This window comes from Condylura cristata, unplaced genomic scaffold (genome assembly GCF_000260355.1).
Source record: "Condylura cristata isolate star-nosed mole 26May11 unplaced genomic scaffold, ConCri1.0 scaffold00046, whole genome shotgun sequence".
NCBI lineage: Eukaryota > Metazoa > Chordata > Mammalia > Eulipotyphla > Talpidae > Condylura > Condylura cristata.
Window position 1 is genome coordinate 3,082,065 of NW_004567147.1, and position 24,764 is coordinate 3,106,828.

Here is a 24,764-nt window from a genome sequence, read left to right on the forward strand (position 1 = left end):
TGTAATTTTCTTTGTAGAGGTCTTTTACCTCCTTTGTTAGGTTGACTCCCAGGTATTTGATTCTTTTTGTTTTAATTGAAAAGGGAATTTTTTTTATCTCTGCCTCTTCTGATTAAGTTTAAATGCATTAAACTTAAGATTGTTTAAAATGCTTAAAAGGTTAAAATACTATAACTGTGTTTTTAATCTTTAATCTATAACTTCAAATAAGGGAACAATTTTACAGTGATTATGCACATCAATAAAATAACAGTATTACTGAATAACAATACATTAAAGTAATTTAAAAACGTTTATTTGGGGCCCTCCCTGGTGGTGCAGTGGGTTAAAGCACAGCACTAAGAAGCTTAAGCCACTTCCGCATGAGTTCGAAACCCGCCTGCCCTGGAGGGGATCCACATGGCGAGGCAGACTTCTCCTGACCCACCTGCTGCTCCTCTCAGCAGTGTACTTCGTAGATCTGCCTGTTCTGCTCCCCTCTCTGCCTCTGGTGAATCCTCTCACCCTCCGCATCTCTGGCCTGTACCCCAGCTCTATATGTATGAATAAATAACTAAATCTTTAAAAAATATTTATTTGTTGGCAAACATTGTAATATATTTTTGCCTAGTACAAATGAAAAGACAAAATATAATTTTCTTATTCTTAGTATAAGGTAAGATTTGTAATGGAAACCACGTGAGGAACTAAAACTGTAGCTGAACGATTAATGCAAAAAATACTCTGAGATGAAATTATTTTCTTAAATAGCTAAATTTCTTTTGTATATGGAATATATACAAAGTGTTGCTTATAGCTGTTTTGTTGAATACTTATTTTCCCAAAAAATCATTCTAGTTTAATTAGATTGCTGAGATTCTCTGTTGAAGAACTTTTAAAGATACATTGAATAACTTCCATTTCACTGTTATTTACACCTGAAAGGTTAAATGTTTATACAGAATTTGAGTAGACATTTTATAGCTAATTAAAACCATAATGATCTGCACCTGCTTATATCAACACACTTCCAGAAATGTCTTATCTGTTAACAGTAAAGTCAATTTCAGATATATACATTCAACAAATAAATTATACTGCTTCTTGTGAATTCTAAAGAAGGCAAAAATAAATTACACACTCATGTTTCAACACTGTAATTGATGAAGTTGATATATCAGCACCTGGCATTTCCCACTTGAGAAGAAATATAAAATTGGTTTCAAGTTGTCTCCTTGCATCTCTCCCATCCTGTAAGCATGCTTTTAAGAGCTCAAGGATGAGATTTGGCGGAATGGTTATGAAGCCACAGATTTTTCTGCAATGAAACAGTGTACCTCTCCAATCAAATAACTATGGTTCAGGAGATGAAAGATGGTATTTCCATGTAGGCTCACAAAAGTGTCAAAATGGCATGGTGAGACCATGACAGTGAAATGGAGAAATGCTAGTCCTGAAAAGAAATATATTTCATGGCTTCAGGATTTGACTGACAAAAATAGGCTCTCTATGAGAGTCTATATACATATTGTTTGTAAGGCAATGACATATGAGAGACAGAGAGTATATGTGTGTTGGCAGACATCAATGCTCTTAAAAAACTTATGCTTAGTCAAGTACTTTGGATGTTTTTAGAAAAATTATCAAGACTATAGATATATCCCCTTCTGTCCCCACCTCCTTGCATGAATCACGTTTTCAACTGGGATGTCCCACTTCATGTTTTCCAAAGCATTCCTCCACCATGCGGCAGCCGGAAGCAGGTGGGAACCCATGCATCCACGGTTAGGCCACAAATCTCGCCAAAGGGCTTGTTCAGCTCTCGCAAGATCACACCACCCAGGTGTCACAGGGCTGGCAAAGATGGCAGCCGAGGGCCATGTGGCGCGAGAATGGCCTGGGGATTCTACTGTGGAGGCGGACCAGTGGCAACCGTGGCTGGCAGGCATGCTAATCAGAGAAAGTCAGCAGTCCCAATCTCGTGAAATCTCAAGACATCTATTGGCACCTCCTGGGGCTGGGGAGAGGTGGGCTCAGCAGTTCTCACAAGAACTTCAGGGCTGATGGCTGCTGTAGTTCGAGGCAGCGGGACAAGGTCATCACTAGGAAGCCTAAGGCTCCTGAGAGAATGGGACCCTTGTACCTAGTGAGAATTAAGCAATTGTCTGATCCAGTGTCTAGGCAGTTGCCGTCCTCCCATGGTGGACGTCCGGCTGTCCCTCAGGAAACCAGCCCATGAGCTTTCCCTCTGTTAGTTGCAACGCTCCAGGGCTCCTAACTCATCTGTGGTCTCTGCTTGGATGGCATGACTTGGCTCAGCTGTGTGCATAATGGGCAGTGGCTATGGTATGGAGATGCCACTTGGGGTTGGAGTTGCATTAACAGAGGAAGCAGTGATGGCCCAGGAAGGGAGGTGGAAGCATGGGTGAGGCTGTGTTTCTGGTGCCAGCTGTGGCAGCACTGGAGGGAATGGCTTATCCCATTAAAGTCCATCCAAGTGCTTCAACCTGGATCCCTTTCACACCATATCCGTTGGAGTTCTTGAAACTGAACTACGATTACTTCCGTTTTCTTCCCAGGAACTCAAGCTCTCCCCAAGGTTCAATTCCAGTCACCTGTCTGAAATGCATATCCTCTAGGCCAGCATCTCCATTGGGTGAGGTTTAGATTTTTGCCCCCTTTCTCTCTCTCTCTCTTCAAGATGAGAACAGTTAATCATCTGGGGAGCAGAATGTCCTGAATCCACGACTCAACCTCCAACTCCACTAGGTCACCGTCCTTCACAAACCCCGCACCATGGTTTGCTTTGTTGGCCCATGAGGGGAAACTGACCACAAAGGGGAAGCAAAACATCGTGTGTAGCCTCCTCAGCAAAGCCAATGCCTTGCCAGGCTTTCTTCAGTGCCACAGCACCCTGCCAGTGCCCATAGATATCCTTGCAGAGGGGCTACAGATATGGAAAAGACACAACGTGCAGGGGAGGGTCAGTGTAGGCTCCAGCAGAACAAGTGTGGGATCCAGGCACTCAAGGGACACACGGACAGCCCCACACACAGGTCCAGCGATCATCCTCCCTTGTGTGGTCTAGTACATATGAGATCATAGAGCCAAAACCAAGTCTCTGAGAGGTGAGGATAACCGACACCAACAGTTCTGGGACTAAACAGGAAGGCAAAGGCCATGGCCACCCACAAATCTGCAGTCACATGCAGGGCTTTAATCCACCCACACATTGCTCAGGGGTGGCTGGACTGGATGGATGGCCAGAGTTTGCCTGTCCAGAATTCATGGGATTGCCCACATGAATTCCCCACATCAGATCCCCAAAGCAAGATGCCAATCCCTGTCAGTGAGAAGGCTCTGGGTTTATGTTCATGGGAACAAAAGAATTGTCTTCTGCAGTCTATCTTTCTCCTGGTGTGTGACTCTCTCTGTGTCCCTGAGAAGTGGGGCCCACACATCCAACCATCCACCCATCCACAAACACTCACACATACACGCACACACACACACACATCTCACTCATCTGGCATTCTTCACCCCTCATACCTAATCTCTGCTTCTCTGTGTCTCTACGAACATATATGCATACACTCGAGCACACACACACACATTCCTCATTGTACATCCGTGCTAGCCAAACCCAAGTAGTCTGAATCACACACTGGGGCCCCGCATGCAGTACACTCTTTAATAGCCTGTACCAGCCTCTATGTGCCTCAGGCCATCAAAGGAAACCAAGGGAGAAGGAATATCCTGCCCTCAATTTTTGTGGGCCAACTTAATAATAGGCAGCAACTTCTGTCTACAAGACCACGTCGGCATGTTCAAGTGGACAGGTGGGCCAGGGTGTGCACAGGGCCATTAGGAATCCTGTGCTAGTGATTTTGATGCAGGGGTCTGAGATGTGCTTGGGTCCAGTAGCCTGGTTGAGATCCAACGTGTGCTGGGACTTCCACTTGTCCACTGTGGTAGCAGTGGTGTTCCTTTTGTCCAGTGGACAAGACCAGAGGATGCAACTGTGAAGGCAGGAGAGAGGGATGTTTCTCTGACGGGGGCAGACACACTCACAGAAAGGGCCTGATGGCAAACATGAAGGAGACTGACCCGCGCAGTTGGCAGTTTTTTATTTTTGAGCATACATTTGGGGGTACAGAGCTGGGGTGGAGGGCAGTAGAGAGTGGTGAGAGGTATCAGAAGAGAGAGAGTAGGGTGCAGAACAAGCAGTTCCACTTCCACTGAAATCCAACACTGAGGGGAACAGCAGGAGACAGGAAAGTTCGGCTGCCGAATGGGGGAAAGTTACCCTGGCCTGGATCAAACTCAGGCAGGCCCAAATTACTGGACCTTGTTTACTCACTCTCAGACTGAAAGCCCTGTAGTGGCAGGCAGGCCCAGGCTGACTGTGGTGCACTTGGAGAGGCACTCGTCCTTGATCTCTGCATGAAGAGCTTTTGCAAGCCAACAATGGAATGCCCACGGTTGCCATTAGAAAGTTTATGTCTGGGTGGGGCAATCAAAAGCCTTCCTTAGTCAGAGGGAACTGTGGCCTACATTCAGCTGGCCTCTCTGCAGACCATTTGTACTATTTATTTATTTATTTTGCCAGAGTCTGTTTGAATCAACTAAAGAAGCTATCACATCTGTGTCTGTAGTGTTTGACTGTTGTTTAATGTTGACTTTCCAGTTACTGCGGAGTCATGCAGTTCACGCTGAGATAGGTTTCACGGAGCTGGCCAGTCATGGCACGTGACCAGCTTCTGAGGCGAGTTTCTTCATGAGACAGAGACTCCCTTATATTTCATGAGTAGGTCTCTTAGGGAAAAGACCAGAGGAGTTGAGGACTCTTGCACGAGCATGAGCAGGCAGGTCTAGCTTCCCCTAAGGGACAAAGAGACCTGCATTGGTACAGGCAGGCAGCCTGCCTTAGAGAGCTGCCTCTGCAGAGGGAGTCCAGAGCAGAGAAACCCTGGAAAGGAGTGATCCAGGCTGCCCAGCAGAGGGAGAGAAAGGGTGGCAAGAAGCACATGCAAACTCACAGGTGGAAAAAGACTGGTGCCCTGTACCCTGGCAGAGACAGCCTGATATCATCCTGATCACCTGGGGAGGGTTTCAGGCCTCTGTGGATGGCCTGCTTTCTGCTGCTCTTGCACAACTAGGTGAACTCATCAAGGGACCTTGTTGGTGGGCAACATTTTCCCACTGGGGCCTATCTCTCTATAACCTCAGATATGCTCCTTTGACATTCCCTCCAGCAGTCCAGTAGAACAGCCTGAGAACTGCTTGTCCCTTACCAAGCAAGAATAAGGGTCTTCATTACTATGACTGGGTTGATGGTGCTGTGAGTTTCTTGTGTCCCCACCTCCTTGAATGAGTCAAGTTATCAGCTGGTGATGTCCCCTTCAGGTTTTCTAAAACTTTCCTCCACCAAGCAGTACCCAGAAGCAGATGAGACATATAGATCCACCTGGGACCCAAGCGCCCAGGGCCAGGCTGCAAATCTTATGAAAGGGCTGGCTAATCTCCACGATATCTCAGGACCTAGGAGTCACAGTGCTGGCCAACTTGGCTGCTGGGGTCCCAGTGGTGGGAGAATGGCCTGCGGATTCTTGCATGGAGGCAGAACAGTGGTGTCTGGAGGTGCGCTGACATGCTAATCAGGGCAAACCAGCTGCCCCGATCTCGTGGAATCTCATGGCATCTCTCAACATCTCCCAGGCTTTGGACACCTAGGTTTGGCTGTTCTCACAAGAACCTCTGGGCTGAGGACTGTCATGGACTGCCATGAATTTCCAGGCAGCAGGCAAAGGTGATCACTAGGAAGCCAATTGCTCCTATGGGAAAGGATCCCCTGCTCCAAGTGCCACCCAAGCAATGGTCTGATAGAGTGTCCACGTGGTTGCAACCTGCCATGGTGGGTGCCAGCTTTCCCTCAGGACCCCAGCCCGTGAGCTATCCCTTTGCCTGCAGCCACACTCCGATCCTTCTCCCACATATTCTGTGGTCTGTTAGCACAATTTGGCTCGGCTACGTTCATGTGGGGTAGTGGCTAAGGTATGGAGATGACACTGGGGTTGCATTAACAGAGTAAGGAGTGGTGGCTGCTGCTCAGCAAGGAGGCTGAGGTGTGGGTGGGGCTATATCTCTGGTCCTGGCTGTGGCAGCACTGGTGGGAGTGGTTTGCCCCAATTATTGCCCGTCCAAGTGTTTCAACCTGGATCCCATTCACACAGATCCCTTGGAGTATTTGGAACTGAAACACAGTGACTTCCGTTTAATTCTCAAGGAGCTCAAGCTCTCCTCGAGGCTCAATTCCAATCACCTGGCCAAAATGCATATTCACTAGAACAGCGTCTCCATTTTGTATGGTTTTGATATCTGTTTTTTCCTTTCTCTCTCTCTAACTCTTTTTAAAATGAGAACAGCTAGTCATTTGGGGAGCAGAATGTCCCAAACACCCACTTCCCGTGTATGTTCATAGATGGTTAGGGTATTCTCGACGCCGCTCAGATACTTGAAAAGTCCTACAATTCCTGTGTAAAGAGCACTTTGTCCTGCTTCACAGACCTCACCCAGAGGTTTGGGAAGTTTTATATAGGATGCTTGATTTGTTCTTTTTAATGTTTGTAAAACTGCCCCCCAGAAGCTGCATATTAACCTGCCCCATAATAAAGCATTATTGTAATGTAACGACTTCTAAGGGGAAAGCTTGCCACGCCTCGTGGATCCCCTAGCAGGTGCTGTGCCCCGATGCTTGTAAATGAACTGGAGTTCCCCAATGTGGACCTGTATAAATGCTCATCTGGCAAAAAAAAAAAAAAATGCTTACACCTCCAAGGTATGAGTGGCAATATAGTTGGATGAATGGGGTGGCACGTCAAGGAGAGAGAAATGGAGGGGTAGCTGAGCCCCTGGTGTGGTTGAAGTCTACAATGCCTGCCTTGAGTTGGAAGGCAAATAAGGTCAAAGACATGAGAAGCCTGATGAAAATTTCAGGGCAATGGGAGCGCTTGAAGGGTTACCCAGGATGTGGCATGATCAACGTACAAGTTTGAAAGCTCTCTCTGGTGGTGGCTAGAGACAGAATCACAAGGTCGCCTGACCAGGCTAATGGAGGTTGGCAGGATGCTACTACCCCTTCATCAGTGACCTCCCCTACAGAAGGCCCTGGCAGTGTTCACTCTGATACCTCCAACTGATCTCCCAGCAATCGCATCCCAGCTGACCCTGGGCCCCAGTCGGGTTGGGCCAGGAGGGAGGGTTTCTCTCCCAACACTGAAGTGGTCAGACTGGAGGTCGAAGCAATCAGCAAGCACAATAAGAGTCTCCTTCTCTTCTTTTGGATGCTATTTCAGCCAATCTGGACACTTCTTTATACTCTCTTCCCTTTTTTGGGGGGATGTAGAAGCCACCCTTCCCTGCCTCCAACTGTCACCCTTGTGTCCATCATCCTCCCTGCCCCTGCACTCCTGCCTAAACTCCCAGGGCCCCTGCCCTCATTACATCCCTAGAGGATATTTTCAACAATTAGAGGAACTTAAGAGAAAATACAAAGAAAATAATAATAATAAAAGTGTTTGTAAAAAAAACCACACACACAAAAACGATGCAACCCCCATCTCCACAAGGTCACCTTCCTTCAGAATTCCACCCCATGGTCTGCTTTGTTGGCCCACGTGGGGAAACTGACCACACGAGGGCAGCAAAGCATCGCATGTAACCACCTAGGCAAGGCCAGGGTTTACCAGGCTTTCTTCAGTCCCACAGTGATGGCAGATATACTAGTAGAGGGGCTGCAGATATACTAGTAGAGGGGCTACAGATACGGAGAAGACACGTGTGCAGGGGAGGGTCAGTGCGTGCTCCAGCAGAACAAGTGTGGGATCCAGGCAACCACCAGACACCTGGACAGCCCCAAACACAGCCACAGCTATCATCCTCCCTTCTGTGGTGTCATACATGCCAAGGATGGGTCATGGAGCCAAAACCAAGCCTCTGAGAGGTAATAAAACCTACACCAGACTTCGAGCACTGCAGAGGGAGGCTGACAGCAGTGGTAACTGCAGCTGCCAACGAACAACGGCAGAAGATTTTTGCCCCGGCCCTGCTACAGCCCTGGAGACAATTCAGCTAGGGAGAGGAAAAAAATTGTGGGAAAAGACTGCAGCTCAGAACCAGGAGTGCCCAGACCTGAGGATATGACGCAGATGTGTTGCTGTTCTTTGCCCCAGAAGCCCCGACAAATACCTGGATAAAAACAGAAAACCCAGCGAGATGAGTGGATCCCAGCTGGTGCGGGGGTAGGGGTGGTGGGAAAAAAACTGCTCTACTTAGAGCCCGGGAGGTGGAGAAGAAGAACTGGCAATTGGGGCTCCTCTATCCCAATCCGCACAACAGAGATCTGAGATTAGGCAACATTAGAGTTTGGTCAGGTCTTTGTTCCATTTTTAAGGCGTCAGGTGGTCAGCAAGACTCACAAACTCTCTGAGTTAAAAAGGGAGGAAAAAAAACGTTTAAACAGGACTCAACCTAGGAAAATGCCCAACCCTAGGAAAATGCAACAACTTTAACAATCTTATATGGGCACATTCAACATACAGAGGACCTAGGAAGTGCCTCAAATGGGGAGACTTGCTAAGGTAACTGCTTGCCGCATCTACCCACAAAAACTGTGGTAAAACCCTGGAGATAAAGAGATACAGTTGGGGGTTCTGTGAGAGGACCTCAGGCAGTGGGGAGGCACTGCTCAGGGAGGGACTGTTTGGACTAGACACCGAAAGCCCTGAAATCTCAGAGGGAGGACAGGCAGCCTGCTCATCTGGGAGGATTTAAGCCCTCTGGCACTTCCCTGCACTCCTGCAGGTAGGGGAAGACCCCGCCCCCACAGCTGAGGCCCAAAGACTTGTGAACAGAAAGGCTCAAAGTACTTAGAGAGTAAACAAAAACAGCCATCAATTCAGTCACAGGGAGACCTACAACACTTCTAATACATCATACCTACCCCAGGCACACCAAACATAGAGGGAACCTGGGACATCCGAAGGCTACAAAAATCAACAGACACCTTCCACAAACACAGACTCACCGTGTTACTAGAAGAGGCTGAACACCACAAGAGACCCCTGACTGTTACCATCTGAGACGACAGACACAATTACACACAGTGAGGGCTCAGAAAAATAACACAACTCAGAATACCCTCCACAACTGAAGTGTCTGGAAATCCCTCAGCCAAAAAAAAAAAAAAAAAAAAAAAAAAATGCCTGTCAATAATAGCAACACCGTTTCTCAACGAAACAGAGACCACTAAATTGTAAATTTGTTTAAAGCAAACTGCTTAAACCCCACAGTATTGCATTTAGAAGACAGTTGAACCTGGATGTCACTAAGCATTCTTGCTGAAAGCATCACTAGCATTTGTTTTAAAAGAATGAAGGGATGGGGGGGGGAGGGGTGAGTAGCCTGTCTTAAGAGTACTGCTTTATAAAGCATTTCAGCCTTTTTTCCTCAGTTTTGCATTGATTTTGACATGTCTGTAGAGTCAAATAGCTTTATTTGTGATTAGTTTTCTTGCTACTAACATTATTTTCTCAAATTTTCCCTCCAAAGTTCAGCTATTGAAAGTGAAACTATCCTTGGTCCCTTCAAGTGGAAAGGGATCAAATTTGACTCAGGGTGTTATTTTAGCCAACCATCATGAAGCAGTAAAATGTAAATGTTTCTTTGTTTATGGTGACATTAATCAGTGGTGGACCACCAGGTAGCTCTGATACTAGCCCACCCAGCATAGTTCACAAGCATCACAGAACACCCAGCACATAGCCCAGGCTGCACATCCGGCTGGGAAGCGCTTAATGAGCAGTCTCGCCACAGACAGCAATACCCCAGGCACAACCAGCATAGTCCACAGACCAGCAGCCAGAGGGGGAGCACTTAATCAGCGGTGGACCAGCCGGTAGCTCTACCACTAGCCAACCCACCATAGTTCCCAAGCCGCACATCAGGCTGGGGAGCGCTTTAACAGCAGTGGAACAGCAGTAGCTCCTCCCCAGCCCACTCAGCATAGACCCCGCGCCGTACAGCTGACCTCGGAGCGATTAATTAGCGGTCTCACCACAGGTGGCGCTGCCCCAGACCAGGCCAGGTTAGTTCACAGACCCTCCATCTGGCTGGTGAGTGCATAATTGGCGATGGACCAGCCGGTAGCTCCGCCCCCAGCCAATGCAGCAAAGTCCCCAGATCACACAGCAGGCACGAGATTGTTTAGTGAGCGGTCGCCCACAGGCAGCACAGCCCCAACCCCATCCAGCATAATCTCAGGAAGTCCCGGAGGCCTTGGGAGTGCTTATTCAGCAGTGTAACATCCTTAAGCAGGACCCAAGTCCGGCAATCATATTTCGCAGACACCCCAGCCAGCTTGGGAGCCCTTAATCAAGGGTCGAACAGCCCGAGGCAGGTCCCAAGCACAAACAGCATAGTACAGGGACCCTCCTGTCGCCGGTAAATGAATAATCAGTGGTCGCACAAAAGACAGAGTGGCCCTAGAAACAACCAGTATAATCCATGGACTTAATCAGCTCTCCAACAACCCTAAGCTGAACCCAAGTCTAACCAACATAGTCCCAGGACCACACAGCCAGTTGGGCAGCGCTTATTCCACACTCTCAAATATCACTGTGGCCCTAGGGCTGCCCAGCTTAGTCCCAAAACTGCCGATCTGACTGTGGAGTGGTTACTAAGAGGTGGACCAGGTGTTATCTCCACCTCCAAGCACACCCAGCATAGTGCCCAGGACACACAGCAGGCTGGGGAGAGCTTAATCAGGGGTAGAGTAGAGGGTAGCTCCACCCACAGCCCTCCAAGCATAGTCCCAGGCCATACAGCCAGCTGGGGAACACTTAATTAGTGGTCTCGCACAGGCGGTGCGGACCTATGTCCAACCAGCACAGTCCACAGACTCCCTTGCCGGCTGGGAAGCACTTAATCAGTGGTGGATAAACTGGTAGCTTTACCCCCAGCCCACCCAGCACAGTCCCCAGGACGCATACCTGCTGGATATTGGTTAATCAGCGGTTCACCAACAGGCAGCTTGGCCTGATCAACCAAACACAGTAAATGGACACACAACCTGTTTTGGGAGTGCTTAAATTATGGTCTATCATTCCTCAGCGGGCCACATGACATATAAGCATAAACCCCAGACCCCACAGCATGTTTGGGGTCCTTTAATCAGCGTTCCAACATACGTATGCGGGACCCAAGCACAACCACCATAGACCCGCGAACCACCATTCTCTGGAGAACGCTTATTCCGTGGTTGACAAATCAGTAGTGTGTCTCTAGTCCCTTCCAGCTTAGTCCCCAGACCGCCCAGGTGGCTGGGAACGATTACTCAGCTGTGGACCATATGGTAGCTCACAAGCCCACCAAGCATAGACCCAAGACAGCACAGCTTGCAGGAGACTGTTTAGCAGTGACCCAACAGGCAGCATGGTTCAAAACCCACCAGCATAATCCCTGGACATTGCAGAGGGCTTGGGAGTGCTAAGTCATTGCTCTAACATCCCTAGGTGGGACCCAAACCCAACCAGTATATTTCCCTGATATCCCAGCTGGCTTGGAAGCGCTTAATAAGGGGTCGAACAGTCTGAGGCAGGCCCCAAATCCAAACACCATAGCTCCAGGATCACACAGCTCTTTGGGCTGAGCTTATTCCACACACTCAAAATAGCAATGTCGTCCTAGGCCCTCCCATCATGGTCCCCAAATCACCCAATTGGCTGTGGAGCAATTACTACGAGGTGGTCCAGCCCTTAGCTCCACATCCAGCTCATTGAGAATTGACCACAGGCAGCACAGCCAGCTGGGGAGCTCTTTATTAGAAGTCTTGCCACAGGTAGCACAGCCTCAGGTCCAACCACCTTAGTCCACAGACTCCCCAGCTGGATGGTGAGAGCTTAATCAGTGGTCGCCCAACTGGCAGAGAAGAACCAAGACCCCACGGTAAGTCACTGGATGCCAGGCCAGCTTGGGAGCATTAATCAGCGGTGAACCAGCAGCAGCTCAGCCCCAGCCCACCCAGTTTACACCTCAGGCCGCACAGCTGGCATGGGAGCTATTAATTAGCGGTTTCACCACAGGTGGCAGGGCTGTAGGCTAAACAACATAGCCCACAGACCCCCAAGCCCGCTGGGGAGTGCTTAATCAGTGGTGGACCAGCGGTATCTCCACACCCAGTCCACCCCGGATAGTACGACTGCTCCACTGCTCAGTTAGCTTCCAGCACTGTTTCCTCTGCTACCATGGCTCCAGCTCCCTGGTGGCACCTCCATACCCTAGCCGCATACCACATGCACGCAGGTGAACCAATTTGTCCATCCATCACAGACCACAGACGACGTGGGAGGAGGATGGGACAGCGGTCGCCCGGCAGAGGGACATTTCATCGGCTGGGTTCCTGATGGTGGGACAGCAGCACGTCCACCACGGGAAGGTGGGCACAGCATTGACACTGCATCAGACCAGTTCTTGGGTCTCACTAGGTGCAGCAGAGCCCGTTCCCACCATAGGCTTGCTTGCGATCACCTTGGCCTGCTGCCTGCATCGGACTGGCAGGTCACAGGAGCCATCAGACCCAATTGTCTCGTGAGACCTGCTGATGTTCTCGGGAGACCTGCCGAGCCCAGCTCTCCCCAGCCCTGCCAGATGCTGCGAGATTGGGGCAGCTGGCTTGCCCTGATTAGCCCGCCCACCAATCCACGTGTGCTGCAGGACCACCTCCACGCGAGAACCCCCAGGCCATTCTCTCGCCACAGCATCTCTGGCCGTCTTCTTGGCTGGCCCTGTGACACATGTGCGCTGAGATCTCGCGAGAGATGAGCCAGCCCGTTAGGAGATTTGCGGCCTGGCCCCTGGTGCCTGCGGCCTGGCAAGATCCATAGGTCTCACCTGCTTCTGGCTGCTGTGCGGTGATTGTAAGCTTTAGGAGACCTGACGTTGGACCTCACAGGCTGAAAATCTCACGCATAGAAGCAGGTGGGGACAGAAAGAACTCACAACACAATCGTGGAAATCAAACCCCTCAGTGCCGTAACCCTCGGCCGAAGGGCCAAGCAGTTCTCAGGCTGCTCGAGCACACTGCTAGAGGGTATGTCACAGGCACAGACCTGAGGTCAAGATGCAGGGATGGAGCCATTGGGAAAGGGATTACAACAAGACGGGTCCCTGGATGAGTCCACCTATGTGTCCAAGAACAAAAGCAAGCAGGCCACTCCACAGGGGCCTCACACCCTCTGAAGGTGATCAGGACGGTAGCAGGGCTGGCTCAGCATGGGCACATGGCAGCAGTCTTTTGTCCACCCGTACGCTTTCAGGTGCTCCTTGCCACCCACTCTCCCTCTTCAGGGGGGGCCTGCATCACTCCATGCCTGGGACTCTGTGCATTGGCCTCCCTCTGCGGAGGCAGCTCTCTGAGGTAGGCCACCAGCCTGCACCCATGCAGGTCTCTCTCAGCACACTGTTCCCCTGGGGGCAGCTCTTGCTGCCTGATGGTTCCTGAACATGAGGCCTCCTCTTCCTCTGGCCTTTGTCCTAGAAGACCTGCTCATTTCATAGGAGGGTGTTTCTGTGTCATGGAGCAAGTCGCCTCTGAAGCTGGTCATGTGCCCTGACAGGCCAGCTCCAGGAAGAAACCTTTCCCAGATGAACCTCAGGACTCCACACTGACTCCAAAATCCACATCAGACCACATGGACCAACAGCAAAAATTACAAATGAAGATGGGATAACAAAGGCTCTCGAATGGGATTCAGCCAGACCCTGAATAAGAAAGCACAGGTGGTCAGCTGAAGGTTGGTCACAGTTGCCAGTGACTGGGGAAGGGTCTTGGAAGCCCCAGCCCCGGACAAACATACCAATGGCGGCTGCTTTTAGAGTGCACCAGGGTTAGCCTGGTGCACTCTAAAAGTTCATGCAGACATCCAGGAAGAGTGCCTCTCCAAGAGCTCCACCGTCATTAGACCTGCCTGCCACTGCAGGGTCTTCTGTCTCAGAGTGAGGAAACAAGGTCCAGTTACTTGGGCTTGCCTGAGTTGGACTCCAGGACTGGATAGTTGTTCCCCACGGTGCAGCAGAGCTCTCCTGCCTCCTTGCTGTTGCACTCAGCGGGGGGCTTCAGTGGAAGTGGACCTACCTCCTGTTCTGCTCCCTACTCTCTCTCCTCTCTGCTGAGTCCTCTCACTGCACTCTACTCCTACTTTCCTCCATGCCATTCTGGATGCCCAAAGGTATCCTCAGCAATCGGAACTGAGACTTTAACCAAACGCGCAGGTCCTCATGTTATATGTTGCCCATCATGTCCATGCTGTGTGTTTTTCTGTTCCCTTTCAGAGAAGCATCCCTGTCTCCTGCCTTCAGCAGTGCGTGTTCTTGTCTTGCCCTCTGGACAAATGGAACCTGCTGCTCCCAAAGAAGACAAGTGGAAATCTGAGTGCAGCTTGGATCCCAGCCAGGCTGCTGCACCCAAGCACATCGCAGAACCCCAGCATCATCAAAAGCTCAAGCCCAGTCATCATGACAGCCCTAGGCAGTTCCTGCTGAAGAAGGCCCGATAGACGAGGTGTGATTGTTTGTATATGTGATTTGTGGTTTTTGTTTTGGGCGGGTGGGTGGGTGAATGTGTGGGTGGGCCAGAGTGTGAGCCCGAGTCCTGTGGGACACAGAGTGGCCGACACCATGAGAAGAACACACGGAATAAAGAAGGCTGTCATGTTGTTCCCACGGCTGGACACCCTAGAGCCTTCAGCTCACAGAGAAGGCCTGGCGTCTTGCTATAGGGCTCTCAGTCTACTTAATTTTTCAGGCTGTTGTGGGGCACCAAGTTTTCCAAAGAAGTATGGACAGGCATCCTCTGGACACTGTTGCAGTCCAGCCACCCCTGAGCTTTGTGCACGTGGATCCAAGCCCCGCATGTGACTGTGGAGTCGTGGATGCCCAATGCCTGTGCCTTTCTGCTTAGTCCCAGAACTGTGGGTGTGGGCTATCCTCACCTCTCAGAGGCTTGGTTTTCACTCCATGGGCCTGCCCTGGCATGTATGCTGCCCGACCAAAGACGCCTAGGGGAACGATCCCTGGGCCTGTGTGTGGGGCTCTCCTGGTGTCCCGTGGGTGTCTGGATAGCACACTTGTTCTGCTGGAGCCTGCGCTGACCCTCCCCTGCATGCTGTGTCTTCTCCAGGTCTGTAGACCCTTTGCAATGCAAGTGTATCTGTGTTCACCAGCAGGTCGCTGTGGTGCTAAATAAAGTCTGGCAAGGCACTGACCTTGCCAAGGAGGCTCTATATAAAGTTTTGCTGCCCCCATGTGGTCAAAGATTTCCCTCGCGGGCCAACAAAACAGACCATTGTGTGGGTGTCAGGAAGGATGGTGACCTTTTGGATGGGGCTCAGTCATGTCTCCAAGACATTCTGCTTCCCAAATGATTAGCTCTTGTCGTAAGAACAGTGAGAGAGAGAGAGCAAGAGATCAAGAAAACAAATCTTAAAATCACACACAGTGGAGACACTGGCCTTAAGGATACTACTCAGGTGATTGTAATTGAACCACAGGGAGGACTCCAGCTCCTTGGGAATCAAACGGAAGTCACAGCAGTGCAGTTCCAAAGACTGCATCTGATGTGGCGGGAACCAGGACAGGTGGAAGCACTTGGATGTGTAACAGGTATAGGTTTCATGGACTCCGCCCCCACTCCAGATACTGGAACTCCAAATCCTATCAGTACCAAGGAGAAGCATGATGGGACGTGAGGGCAGAGCTGAACAACCAGGTTGGGATAAAACCCGACATGTGGGCTCTGGGTGCCTCTTGGCCTGGTGGTTTGCGTCTGATCGTTTTGGCTCTCAATCGGTTTTTCAGCGTGCTGGTGGAGTCCAAGTCAGCAGAACTGGTAGGACATTCTAGTTAACTTGTATTTCTCTCCCTCTTTCTCTGGGTTATTCCTTTACCTTTCTCCTTATAAATAAATCCATTATTTGACCTTTTTGAGTGGGTCCATAATACGATTGAATCATAAGCACGCGGGTGCAGACCCACAGACAGGCAACCCAATTCACACTGGGGTGCCCTGTAACAGATTTGGCGCCCAATGTGGGGCAGTTACACCCGTAGTTGACTAGCCCAAGTACCTGGCGTTGATCACCGTAAGCACATTAGGTCTACAGGACACGTGTCTTCAACATTTTTAGGTCTTGAGAATTTTTTTTTCTCTTCTTTGTGTTAAGCTCTTGGTTATGTTTAGCACCATGAGTTTGAGCCGTTTTATCACCAGCTTGAGTTCTTTCAGTTTTCTTCCGGCCTTAAGCCTCGGTACCCTTTTTCCTTTGACTATTACCACCAGTTTTATAAACATAAATAACCTAGTGAAACCTGGTTTGTGGCAAATAATTTTGCTTCTGGATACATCCATGGGTGGTCTACAAGCCACAATCTGTGCTCCTGGGTGTCTTTTTGGTATTGTGTATCAGCATTATTTGCTACAGTTTTGGTTCTATGAGAGGCAGAAGCTCTACTAAATCTACTGAGAATATGCAACATCAAATTCAGGCTCTTAATGAAAGACTGCAACTTCAAATTCAGACCCTTACTGAGAGCATGCAGCCACAAATACAGGCCCTTAACTTGGCTATTAGTAATGTGAAGAATGAAAATCGTACTGTTTTTGATGTACCCTGTCAGACCATGCAGGACCAGATACAGGTCCTTAACTCGTGAAGAATGAAAATCATACTGTTTTTGATGCAGCCTTTCAGTCTATGCAGGGCCAGATACAGGCCTTTAACTCGACTATTATCAGTGTGAAAAATGAAAATCGTAGTGTTTTTGATGCAGCCTCTCAGTCTATGCAGGACCAGATACAGATTACGATGACGAAAAATCTTATTGCTTTTAATTCGGCTTTTGATAATATACGAGATGAAGTATTGGCTATAAGAGATGGAGAAAGTACTGATTTTGATTCTGCTTTTAAAAGTATGCAAACCAAGATGGAAGATATCCTCCATAAATTGAATATGGCCGAATCTAGGATAATGGCACAAACAATAGATAAGCCTCTCCCTGAGGACTGCAGAAGGGTGGAGTTGGAAGAGGAAGAGTATCATCTGCTGAATACCTTAAACCCTTCAGCACAAAATCCCTCTCTGCATGACAATGCCCCTCCTGTAGAAGCTCCTGAGGCTTCACAGCTTCCACCCACCTCTGGAGAAGAAATTATCATGGCTTCTCCTCACACTAGACAGGACATTCATTTTGGCAATAAAAATTGTCAGAAAATGGGGCAGTTCCCTCTACGATGAATACCAGTGGGTGGTTTAAATGAATGCCGACAACAATACTTTTGGTCGCATCATCCTTTTAGTACCGCAGACCTCCTAAATTGGATGAACTCTCTCCCTTCGTACAGGCAGAATCCTGAGAGGATGGCGACCTTGTTTTCCTCTGTTTTTCTGTCTCACTGTCCTAACTGGGCGGATATCCAATCAATGATACAAGCTCTATTGACTACAGATGAACAGAGGATGGTTCTAAAAAAAAAAAAAAAAGCTAGAGCTAGGTAGGAGGCTGAGCATCTCCATCAACAGGATGTAGAATCCCCATAACCAGAGGCGGCTGTTCCGACAGTAGATCCCAACCGTGATCCCAACGATGGGGGAATGGAAATGTTAAAGATCTATAAAAAGTGCCTATTGGTAGGGCTGAAGCAGGGGATTCCTAAGCACAAGAATTTCAATAAAATTCTGGAGCTTGGTAAGAGAGCTGATGAAGATCCTTCACAGCTCCTTGAGCGGATTATCCAGACTTATGCCAATCACACTGATATTAATCCAATTGCCCCAGAAAATTCTCGTGTGATTTCAATGGCATTTATTATGAATAGTGCTCCCGACATAAGGAAGAATTTAACAAAGGTGGATGGCATCACAGAAATGAGTCCATCTCAGTTAGTGGACATAGCATTTAGAATTTATAATGAAAGAGAAGAAAAGAGACCTAAATCTGCTACTCTCTTTGTACAGAGGGTACAAAGAACAGAGTTTCAGAGAAATAGTAATAGAGTGTCAGGAGGACACTGGAGACGAGAACCCAGGAGGCGTGAACCCTTGGGGAAAAATCAATGTGCTTACTGCAGGGAAGAGGGACATTGGAAGTGTGATTGTCCCAGATACAGGGCAACAGGAGGCGATATAATGACAGGAGGCAAGTAAGAAGGCTAGTGGCACCTCAAAATAGTGCTTAACGTAGGAGTTACAGGAGGAAATATAGAAGGAGCACAAGGGATCATGAACTGAGGAGAGAGGAAAAGAGGTAAATGATAGCACAGAGCAGAGACTCAGATGCAGATGCAGAATATGGACAAGGTAGAAGAAATCAAGAGCCAACTACCAAGGAAAGGAGACTCATGGTAGCGCACAGGAGGGATTCAGATGAAGAATAGGGAGGCCCAGGGGCTCCACTAGATTTAAAAAAGCCCATTAAGATAACCCCCTTGGAGCCCCGGGTAACACTCAATGTGGGGGACCGTTTGATTGATTTCCTGGTGGACACTGGAGCGACATACTCTGTTTTGAATTCTAAATTGGCAAAGGTGAGCAAACAGACAGTGCCAGTTACAGGGATCACAGGAAGGCCACAACAGAAAGCCTTCCTGCAACCTCTGGAGTGCCAGCTGGGTACCACTCAGCTCCAGAACAGCTTCCTGTACATGGAAGAGTGTCCAATTCCTCTACTTGGTCATGACCTTTTAAGTAAGCTGAATGCACAAATTACGTTCTCACCTCAAGATCAGAGACTCCACCTACTGGTGCCTCCAAAACATGCTTTGCGGTTCCAGATGTTACTTACTCAGGATGTTCTACCAAAAGGTGAAGTGTTACCCTTAGAGATCATCGAAAGAGTAAGTAAATGGGTATGGGCTGATGGGACCCCAGGACGGGCGAAAAATACGGAGCCTGTGAAAATAGAGGTAATAGACGGGAGCAAAACCCCGAGGAGGAAGCAATACCCTTTACAGGAGGAGGCGCTGAAAGGAATTGAGCCAGTTTTAAAAAGGTTCCTTCGATCTGGACTCATTCGTCAGTGTCGCTCACCATATAAAACTCCAATTTTACCAGTGAAGAAACCTCATACTGGCGAGTACCGTTTTGTCCAAGACTTAAGGGCCATCAATGAAATTGTCAAAGATATACATCCAACTGTGCCTAATCCATACACACTACTAACCGCCATACCAGGTGACTTTGGGTGGTTTTCAGTATTAGATCTTAAGGATGCCTTTTTCTGTATCTCTGTAGATGACCGGGATCAGTTACTTTTTGCCTTTGAATGGGAGGACCTTAAGTCCAAAAGCACTCTCCATTATTGCTGGACTGTGCTTCCACAGGTGTTTAAGAACTCCCCAACTATTTTTGGGGAAATACTAGCCAGGGATTTAAGGAAAGTTAAATTAAACCAGGACATCTTATTACAGTATGTAGATGATTTATTGATTGCAAGTCCAGACTATGAATCTTGTCTGGAAATACCATAGTGTTATTGAATCACCTGGCAGAATGTGGCTACGAAGTATCACCTCAAAAGGCACAAATATGTAAGTAAATTGTGACATATTAGGGGTTTGAGATTACAAAAGGAAAACGAAGCCTTATGACAGAAAGAAAACAGGTGATTACAGCCCTTAAGGTCCCCAGCAACCGGAGGCAGCTGCGTGAATTTTTGGGTATGGCTGGGTTTTGCAGGATTTGGATACCTAATTTGGATTGATAACAAGACCCTTATATGATGCACTAAAAGTTCTAGACTGAACCTTTGTCCTGGACTACAGAATGTCAAAAAGCCTTTGATAAAATAAAGAATAAGTAATCTCAGCTCCAGCATTAGGGCTGCCAGATCTTAGAAAACCGTTCAGACTATATGTGCATGAGAGACAGGGGTTTAGCCTAGGTGTGATAATCCAATTCTTGGGACCAGAAATGCAGCCTGTTGTACATCTGTCTAAACAATTGGACCATACCACTAAGGGGTGGCCTCCATGTTTACATGCCGTTGCGGCAACTTGTGACATCCTCTGTGAGGCGGAGATATTTACATTAGGTCAACCCATCACCGTGTATGTGCCGCATCAGGTTTTAACATTGCTGGAGCAAAAGGGCAGACTTTGGTTGACTGCTGGGCGAATCGGGAAATACCAAGCAGCTTTTTTAGACAATCCTAATGTAAAACTGCAAGTTTCTAATTCTTTAAACCCTGCTACATTGCTCCCAAGCAATGTTGATGAATCTGAGAATGACAATTTAATCCACAATTGTTTAGAAGTCATCGATACAGTGTATGCCAGCCGACCGGATCTGACTGACCAGCCTCTGCCAGACCCAGAGTGGGAACTATTCACAGATGGCAGCAGCTTCATGGACCAAGGCCGATGATGTGCAGGATACACAGTGGTGACACTCCAGGACACCATAGAAGCCAAGGCTCTTCCAGCAGGCACATCAGCACAGAAAGCTGAATTGATAGCCTTGACCCATGCCTTGGGACTGTCTGGAAGGTAAATGAGTCAATATATTTACTGATTCAAAGTATTCCTTCATGATTCTCCACATGCATGGGGCTATTTGGAAGGAGCGAGGACTCCTTACTGCCAGTAACAAAGATGTTAAGCACCCATTGGAAATCCTGGCCTTGCTGAAGGCAGTAGCTTTACCATCAACGGTAGCCGTGTTGCATTGTCCCGACCAGCAGAAGGGTGGGTCTGACACAGCTAAGGGCAACAGGGAAGCTGACTGGTTGGCAAAAGCTGCTGCTCGCTCTGCTCTCCAGGGTGCACTTATCCCTCTTGTGGACCTAACTCAATATGCTCCTGAATACACAGAGTAAGATGAGAAGAGAGCTCGTGAATGGGGATTTACTGAGTTTGACCCCAGCTCCACTTGGAGAGTAAACTCCCATGGGATGATACTCCTCCCAGAGGCTCTAGTATATCCAGTACTGAAACATCTGCATGAAGGATCCCACTATGGGAGAGACACTTTATTAGAGACAGTGCGTTCATATTTGAAGGGCCCATATTTACACAAGACAGCACAACGGATCACTCGAGGTTGTCAAATATGTGCCCGAAATAACCCAAAGACTAACTTGCACTCTAAAGCTACTGGGGTTCAATATCGGGGCAAGTGCCCTTTTGAGGACTGGCAGGTGGATTTTACAAATGCCTAGAACCACCGGCAATTTCAAATACTTAATGGTTTTCGTAGATACCTTCTCAGGATGGGTAGAAGCATTCCCCACTAGGACCGAGAAAGCTTTGGTCTATTAAAAGAGATAATCCCTCGCTTTGGTTTACCTGACTCTATCCAGAGTGATAATGGGCCTGCATTTGTCTCTAAAATTACTCATACAGTAAGCAGTGCTTTACAGATTAACTGGCAATTGCATGCTGCATGGAGACCACAATCTTCCGGACAAACTGAAAAAATGAACCACACTTTAAAGAAGACCTTGGTGAAACTGTGCCAGGAAACACAACTGCGTTGGGACCAGGTATTATCCCTTGCCCTTCTCCGGATAAGAGTGGCACCTAGAATGGGCTACAATTAAGCCCCTTTGAAATTGTGTTTGGAAGACCCTTTCAGGCCTCAGTTCTAAAGGCCACTCCAGATATAGAACAGGATTGTAGGGTCACACAATATGTGAAACACATCCAGGAGGTATTGGCAATAATGCACAATTTTGCAATATCAAGGACCTCTGTGCCTCCTGATGAACCACTACATCCTTTCAAACCTGGAGATCAGGTCTTACTCAAGAGTTGGCAGAGCGGAGATGCCCAAAACCAACTGTCAGAGAAATGGACTGGTCCACACGATGTTTTAATGAGCACACATACTTTGAAACTTGCGGGCATAAAACCCTGGGTACATCATTCCAGAGTTAGGAAAGCCCCAGATGGAACTGACATACAGAGGAAACCCACCTGGTCTTGCGAACCTATTGAAGACCTCAAATATTTATTTAAGAAAAAGTAAAAAACTTAAATGGAACTAACTTTTCTTTTCTAGCTATGTGGCATTGTACTTCAAAATACACTTTCTGTAGGAACCCTGAGATGATGAACATGCTCTAACCATTTTTTTTTTCCTTTGGGAACATTTAGGAATATAACAATAACCATGCAATTTCGCTAGCAGTATTTTTTTTTAATTTGCTTTTACTACACAATAAGGCCTTCTGTCTTGATCTTGATATTTCCTTGGAAATTTTTTTTTACCATCTTGGCCTATATGAGTAAAACTGCAGTTACATAGATTCCACGTGGTATAACTTAGAAAAACTGTCTTGTCTATATGTTGCATGTCTGTACGTCTTGCCCTTGTGCTTAATTGTCTTGGCCTCGAGGTGTTATAAAATTGGTTTTGGTGGTACCTATAGATATTGAAAAGAAATCAAACAAACAAACAAAACTAATGAAAGCTGGTATACATGTTTTGAAAACAATCTGGGACAATTTTTGGTCCCTGGTAACTAATTTGTACTCTGTTTTAAAACAGGTGTTTCTAAGGTTGTATTGGGTATAATATTTTTTCCTTTTGCTTGGGTTGATAATGTAAGGGAAATGGAAATTTGAAAAAAAATTAGGGTTTCTGAGGACAAAGAGTCTCTTGTTATGAAGGAAAAAGAGCAAAAAAGTTTATGGTTTGACTGTTATGGTTTGACTGTCGATATTGCATTACTGACTGAGCTGGAGCTTTCAGAGAGATTGAGATTGTTGTTGTCTATTTTTTTTCATATTTGTGACAAAGCTTCCCAGAATTCAAAATTTGAAGAAAAATTTGGTAGTCTGTACTTTGGTTCATCAAAGAAAATTTTGTGGAACCTCAGTAGAGATCCTCAGACTTTCCACAAAATTTCTTCCTTTCTTCTGGAAAGGCATTTAGATCAATTTGGACTTTTTGGTTTACCTAGTAAAGAAGAATGACTGGAAAGGAAGAATTGTCACTTGGAAAAAATTGAAACATGGCATGAACATAAATGTTAACACTGGTGTTCTGAAAAGTGCATAAAAACATTATGATATCATATATTGTTTGAATTGTAAATAATGATTGTTGTCCTGAAATATTATATTTAATGGTTTGGCATTTGCAGAAACTGCTTCTGAAAAAAAAAAAAAGTTTACCGAGAAAGACCTCAACTGATTCCAATTGGTGGAAATTTTGACAGTGAAAAAAGACTTTCTACAAAGAACTGAACAGACTGATTTTTACTAAGTTTTTCTTTGAAATGATACTGGTATTTTTTCCCCATTTGATTCAAAGAAATTATTTTTTTTGCTTTCAATAACCAGAATCTGTGATAATTTTTTTCTTCAGCAGAACTAACGTGTATTCCTATCTTTCTCTCCCCTTGATACCAACACAGTGTAAAGATTGTGGTAATAATATTTACTACTTGAGTATTTTTGCATAACTTCAATAGAGAATTTTGTTCACTTAACCTAAATAAATTGGAAATGTGCTGGAAATGTGTTTCAGTGGCTTTGCTTGGCATTCTCCAGGAACTTCAAATAGAGCTGAACCAAGAAAAGGAGAACCTGCTGCTTTGTTTGTAGGGTTCCAGAGACCTCCAAAGACGGTGAGGAAGCTTGCCTCCGTTTGCAGGCCTGGACGACCCAGAAAAATAAAAGTCCTGGTAATCTTGGGAAGAGGAAGCTCCAGGTTGACTCTGCTGAGACCAACGTTGCTCCTGAAGCCTGTGTGGACTGGACATCGATGGTTTGCTCTGATCCTTAGGGAGGACTCCAGCAAGGCCAGCAACAACAACAACTTGCTACTTGATTATTCTGCCCTGTGATTTTATGCAAAAATACAAAAATGGTTAAAAGCTAACATATATTTGTAAATCACTTGTGCATACAAGTTGAACAAAGTTGGGATCAAGATTGAGAGAACCTTTTAAACAGCTTTTAACGTTGTTTTGTTCTGTTGCTATGATTTTGATATACACCAAGAAGTTTTTTTTTCCCTTTCACATGCACTAATGGACTATTTTCCACTTATGGCCGTCATATTGGATATTCATGGACAATGTTGGTAACTGACTGTACCCTAAAATCTGTGCTACCATAGATATGGTGGTATGAAAATCAAAAGGGGGGAATTGTAACAGGTACAGGTTTCATGAACTCCGCCCCCACTCCAGATACTGGAACTCCAAATCCCATCAGTACCAAGGAGAAGCATGATGGGACGTGAGGGCGAAGCTGAGCACCCAGGTTGGGATAAAACCCGACATGTGGGCTCTGGGTGTCTCTTGGCCTGGTGGTTCGCATCTGATCGTTTTGGCTCTCAAATCAGTTTTTCAGCGTGCTGGTGGAGTCCAAGTCAGCAGAACTGATAGGACATCCTAGTTAACTTGTATTTCTCTCCCTCTTTCCCTGGGTTATTCCTTTACCTTTCTCCTTATAAATAAATCCATTATTTGACCTTTTTGAGTGTCCATAATATGATTGAGTCGTAAGCTCAGGTGAAGACCCACAGACGGGCAACTCAATTCACATTGGGGTGTCCTGTAACAGATTGACATTAATAGGGCCCCCCATTTCCTCAGTAGATCCGCCCCCAGCCCACCCAGTACAGTCCCTAGGCCGCACAACAGGCTGAGGAGCACTTAGTCAGCGGTGGAAAGGCGCTATCTCCACCACCAGCATACCCAGCATAGGCCCCAGGACACAC

The 24,764-nt window shown here is 47.2% G+C and overlaps 1 long non-coding RNA gene across 2 annotated transcripts in view; it reads left to right on the forward strand.

Annotated features, from left to right (window-relative positions):
- Positions 1-23,215, forward strand: part of LOC105854514 — a 41,652-nt gene extending 18,437 nt beyond the window's left edge. Inside the window, exons 3-4 of one of the 2 annotated variants that reach the window (XR_001146172.1) lie at positions 14,368-14,596; positions 23,179-23,215. This is a non-coding gene — a long non-coding RNA (uncharacterized LOC105854514). Of the gene's footprint in view, positions 1-14,367; positions 14,597-20,343; positions 22,252-23,178 lie in introns of those variants that run through there. The other variant, XR_001146171.1, reaches the window with a different exon arrangement.
- Positions 23,216-24,764: the final 1,549 nt, after the last annotated feature.